Genomic DNA, 6,047 nt, shown 5'->3' with positions numbered 1-6,047 from the left:
TGAGCATTGGCCTCTCACCATTGTTCCTGGGGACTGTCATTCTCAGGGTCCTGATTTCCCATCGACCCCTCCCCTTTTAGTGCTGGGAGCTAGCCAACCAAAACACCCCCACTGAATGTTAGTAAGGGGCAACGGTCCCCTTACACAATGCTGCCTTATGTCATAACAGATAGTTAAGGGTTAATGCCTCTTTTACCTATAAAGGGTTAAGAAGTTCACCTAGTCTAGCTAACACCTGACCAGAGGAACCAATGGGGGGATAAGATGTTTCAAAAGGAAGGAGGGAAGTTTCGTTTCTTTAGTTTCAGTATAAGTTTTGACCGGAGTGGGCAAGCTCCAGAATTCAGCCTCTTATCAAGTAGTGAGTATTAGTGAAGGAAATAAATAGGTTTATGTTTATTTTCTTTGTAACTTGTCTTGGGCATTAGGGAATAATCAAATTGGGTATTTTTTGTGTAACTAAGTTTTTGCCCAGGGGAACATCCTCTGTGATTTGAAGCTGTTGTCTGTGAGAGTAGCTGGTATGCTAATCTCTCCCAGAGGGTTTTCTTTTACCTTTCTTTTCTTTAAGTAAAAGCCTTCTTTTTAAGAACCTGCTTGATTTTTCCTTGTTTTAAGATCCAAGGGTTTGGATCGGTGTTCACCAGGGAATTGGTGAAGAAGTCTCTCAAGGGTACTGTAATAGGTCCTAGCCGGGGCTCGACCCTTCCGGGCAGGAGGGGAGCCACACCGACTCGCTACTGTGGGAACAAGCAGTCAGTTAGTCTCGAAGCTCCGGCTCTTTGGTGCAGGACCGGCGCGACCACAGTTAAAGCTCAGGCCCTTGACTGCAGGGGCCGCGCGAGCCAACAGTTCAGAGCCCAGGCCCGGGATCAGGGCGGAGAAAACACAGTTAAGCTCTGGCCCTTGTTGGCAGGGGCTGAGCGAGCAGGCAGTTCAGAAGCCCAGGCCCTGGATCAGGGCGGGGCAAACACAGTTAAGCTCAGGCCCTTGTTTGTAGGGGGCTGAGCGAGCAAATAGTTCAGAAGCCCAGGTAAGGCACGCCTAGGCTTTCTGTAGCCGAGCGTTGGGTGAGGGGGAAACCTGCCACCCGTGAGCAGGGGTGGCAGGGGGGAACGCAGGCCCACCCACTCCACTGCGTTCCAGCCTGGGGCCCTAGCAGCGGTTACTGCCGCTGCTGGTCAGTGGGGTATCCAGACCGCAACACACTGACATAGGCTCACACTCGGTTGCAGCCGGACCGGGGTCGGCTACCCCCGGGTTACTTCCACGATCCCCCTCAAAGCCTACCTCGTTCGTCGCGCCGGGCTCGGGCCAGTCCATCTGCATGGGCTCCTCTCTGCCAGGGCTCGGTGGCAGGTCCGGTAGCTCTGCCGGGAAGTCAGGCCAACGGTCCTCAGGCGGCTCCTCTGGGTAGCAGCAGGGGCGGAGGGGTTCGGGTACAGTCTCACCCTCAGGGTTGGTGGGGTCGGGTTCCCAGGGATTCTCCCAGTGACGGGAGCGGACGGGCTCCGATGGCTCCTCCTCGTAGCGTGCCCGGGGTAGCTCGGGCCAGCTAGGGTCCAGGCCACGGTCTTCGGCGGTCTCCTGACCGGGAGCTCCCAGCCACACGTCTGCTCCCTGCGGTGGTTGGCCACCGACTGAGCTCTGGCGGCCGGCCTTTATACTTCCTGTCCCGCCCCTTGACTTCCGGGGGGCGGGGACAGGCGGTGGTGGTCCCACCCACTCTGGTGCCTGCACGTGGGCTCCCTCTTCTGGGCAGGAGGGGAGCCACACCGACTCACTACAGGTACCCAGGAAGGGAGTTAGCACTTGGGAGTGGTGGCAGCAAAACCAGATCTAAGCTGGTAATTCAGTTTAGAGGTTCACATGCAGGCCCCCATCTCTGTACTCTAAAGTCCAGAGTGGGGATGAAACTTAGGACACCTTATAACGTCGTTTGGCAGCCGCCTGCTTTGTCCACTGCTTGCAGGAAGAGCAGCCTGTTGCAGCTAGCTGCTGAGGGCTTAGAATCTGGGTGGACCAGCAGCCCCCCCTTTCAGCTCCCCACTCCCCTAGGTTCCCTGTGCAGCAGCTGCCCAGCCGGCTATCAATTGCGGGCAGTTCAGATGTCCCTCCGCCCACTGCCATGTGCTGCTCCTGCCCTCTGCCTTGGAGCTGCTCTTGGGAGCCTCCTGCTTGCTGTGCAAGGGGGGGGGGGCTAATGTCAGGGTTTCCCCCTCTCCCCTGCTCCTGCACCCCACTTACCCCTTCTCCATATACAGCAGGGTGGGGACACTGATGGAGAGAGACAGAGAGAGCTTGGGGCAGCAGCTGCTGTCTCAACTCCCGATAGACTTAAAAAGACAATGTACTTACGAGTGGGGTCAGCATACTTAAAGGGGCAATGTGCATATCTCTCTCCCTCTCCCACACACAGGGTGTGTGTCTCTGTTTGCCATGCTGTCTCCCCCCATTGGTGCTGCCTTGTAGAGTGTGAGGCTACATTAACAACATTTTAACCCTTGAAGGCTCAGCCAAAAGCTAGTTCATCATTTAGCAGTAAGGCATTCCCTGGGGAAATATCTCACTCGCTTCCACCCCCTCAACCAAGCTTCACAATCGTCATCGCTGTGTACAGTATTAAAGTGTTTGTTTAAAATATGGTGTGTGTGTGTATAGTTTTTCCTCTGGTGAAAAAAAATTCCCTGGAACCTAACCCCACCCATTTATATTAATTCTTATGGGGAAATTGGTTTTGCTTTCCAATGTTTCGCGTAAAGTCATATTTTTCAGGAACATAACTACAACGTTAAGCGAGGAATTACTGTACTGCAATGTTGTATGGTAGTGAAACATGGGTGCTGACAGAGGAGCAGCAACTGTTGTCATGGAGAGTGTGATGGAAAGAAGAATTCTGGGAATTTCAATCCACGACCGAGTCCCCAATGAAGAGATCAGACAGCAGAGTGGAGTGCTGAACGTCGTTGTTGAGAGCAGGCATAGTAAAATGCGATAGGCGGGCATATAGTGAGGCTCACTGACAATCGATGGACTAGCAGCTGCACTCGGCCAAACTCCAAAGAGATGGGAAGATGTTACCATGAAAAGACATGGCCGCACATGGAGAAGGAAGGCCATGATACAAGAAGAATGGAAGACGTGTTGTGATTGGTGCAATCGAGACGAGGGCTGAAGGACCAATCGATCAAGGTGATCAAGGTGAACTTCTAGTAATGAATAGTCTCAGAAATGTGTTTTGGAAATTTAATGAAACATCTATATACAGAAGGAATACTGCTAATGTAATATGTGGTTTGGTATTTAACTGCATTTCTATTAAATTTTATCTCAAACAAGTTTCTACAGAATTATTTACAGAACATTGTACAGCGATCAGCTATATTACCAACATGTTGTGAAATAAAAATGGATATGACCATTCTTTCAACATAGCTTTCCTGACATAGTTCTCAGGAAATGTTTAACAACAAGACCTGTAAAAATGATTTACTGTTCAAAGTATTATACAAATTATTTTGACAAAAAATAGTGAGCATATAGTTTTCATTCCTAGTCATGAAAACTATTTATCTTCCAAAGGTTATCTTGATCTGAAGTGATATAACTGCAGTGTAGAAGTTTCGTGCCGGGGCTCGACCCTCCTGGGCAGGAGGGGAGCCACACCGACTCACTACTGGTGGAACAAACAACCAGTTAGTTCAGGGCTCAGGCCCTCTGGTGCAGGGGCTGAGCAACCGTATAGAGTTAGGAAGCTCAGGCCCTTTGGTGCAGGGACTGAGTAACAATATAACAGCCAGTTGGGAGGCCCAGGCCCCGGATCAGGGCGGGGCACAAACAGTCACAGCTCAGGCCCTTTGGTGCAGGGGCTGAGCAAACAATATCCCAGTTGGGGTAAGCGCAGGCTCCTACACCTCCTTCAGGGGGGGACGCAGGCCCACCCACTCCACTGCGTTCCAGCCCGGGGCCCTAGCAGCGGCTATCACCTCTGCTGGTCAGTGGGGTATCCTGCCCGAAACACGCCGGGCTCGGGCCAGTCCAGCAACATCGGTTCCTCTGGTTCGGGACTTGGGGGCAGGTCTGGCAGCTCCTCGGGGAAATCCGGCCACTGAGGCTCCGGCGGCTCCTCCGGGTAACAGCAGGGGTGGAGGGGCTCTGGGGGCTCCTCGCCTTCGTAGTTGGCGTGGGGCAGGTCTGACTGCTCCTCCCAATGACGGGAGCGGACGGGCTCCAGCGGCTCCTCCTCGTAGTGGGCTCGGGGTAGCTCAAGCTAGTTAGGGCAACAGCCTCGGGCCTCGGAGGTCTCCCGGCCGCACGTCTGCTCCCTGCGGTGGCTAGGCCTCACTGAGCTCTGGCGGCCAGCTTTTACACTTCCTGTACTGCCCCTTGACTTCCGGGGTCGGGAACAGGCGTCGGTGACTCCGCCCACTTGGGTGTCTGTAAGGGCTCTCCCTCTGCTGGGCAGGAGGGGAGCCACCCCGAGTCACTACATGCAGGCTAGTAACATAAGGGTCCTAAAGTCAATCCAACCCTAACCCTGTCCCTTGACCCATTAAGCCCCACCCCTTGACCCATCAAACCCCGCCCACCTGTCAAAGGAAGTCCCGCCCCAGAGGGTATTACTTCCGGGGTCAAAGCAGCCACATGATTATAAGCAAGGTGCCTTCTGTGACCCCTGTAAGAACTCCTCCCACTTCCCTCTACCAATCACCATGGGTTTTGCCCTGATAGGACCTCCCAGAGAGGAGATTTGACCAGTCAGGGTGAGTCCTAGGGCGGGGTGACCTGTTCGGAAGTGGGTCGTGTTACCCCTCTAAGAACTCCTCCCAACACCCTCTGCCAGTCAGAGTGCAGCACCATTACCCCAGAAGTCCCAGCTACGGGCAGAAGAGGCCGTCTCTTACCAAGGACACGTGTTTTAGAAATTGTGGAAAGGCTGCTGAGAGGAAAGGTGGACTCCTTTACCACCCCCGTGAGAACTTCGGACTTTGTTTTAGACCTGAGCGCCTTTGGACGTGTGTGGAGAAAGCGCTACATCAGTGACAGTTCCAAGGAGGACCTTTTGACTCAACCGTTGATGGATACGTTGGAATCCAACCCCAAAACCCTTGTGAGGCACCCCGATGAGTGTGACGGCCTCTCATTGTTCAACCCCCTAGAGGCGGAAGGTGATCATGGCTTGGAGGAGTCACCGGCGGGCAAGGTGAACGGAAAAGACGTTGCTCAGGTAAATGAATGATTAAGAAGCGAAGGTCGAGGCAGGGCCGGCTCTAACTTTTTTGCCGCCCCAGGCAAAAAAGAAGAGCGCCGCCCCGCCGTACCCCGCCCCGTGAGTGACGCACAGCTGAACCCGCCCCGACCAGCGCCGCCGAAATCCCCACACCCCCAGCACCAGGCTGCCCGAAGCCCCACCCCCCGAGCAAGCCCCTGGCCCCCCAGCGCCGCACCGCCCGAAGCCCCGCCCCCTCCAAGTGCCGCGCCCCCACTCCCAGCGACGTGCCATGCCAAGACCCTGCCCCCCCTCCGACCGACGCGCCAAGCCCCCGCCCCTCCGAACGTCATGCTGCCCAAAGCCCCACCCCCGGAGAGCCGCGCAAGCCCCCGCTCCCCCAGCGCTGTGCCGCCCGAAGCCCTGCCCCTTCCGAGTGCCGTGCCAAGGCCCTGCCCCCCCCTCCGAGCACTGTGCTGCCCGAAGCCCCACCCCCCATGCGCCGCACAATCCCCCGCGCCACCCGAAGCCCCGCCCCCTCCAAGCGCCGCGCCGCCTGAAGCCCCCGCACCTCTACCAGCGACACGCCATGCCAAGACCCTGCTCCCTCTCTGAGCGCCGTGCCAAGCCCCCCGAGCGCCCCGCCGCTGAACCAAAATAAATACATAAATAAAAATCCTAGCGCCGCCTCGCTGTAAGGTGCCGCCCCAAGCACGTGCTTGGTCGCCTGGTGCATGGAGCCGGCCCTGGGTCGAGGATGGAGTGTAATGGGGCTAGGAACCAGGGATTGCGTAAATTAACAAATTAAAGCCTTATGGGAGGTACCGTCACAGCATGG

This window comes from Chrysemys picta, unplaced genomic scaffold (genome assembly GCF_011386835.1).
Source record: "Chrysemys picta bellii isolate R12L10 unplaced genomic scaffold, ASM1138683v2 scaf156, whole genome shotgun sequence".
Lineage (NCBI taxonomy): Eukaryota > Metazoa > Chordata > Testudines > Emydidae > Chrysemys > Chrysemys picta.
The sequence above is the reverse complement of the archived record's forward strand: the minus strand, read 5'-3'. Positions refer to the sequence as shown.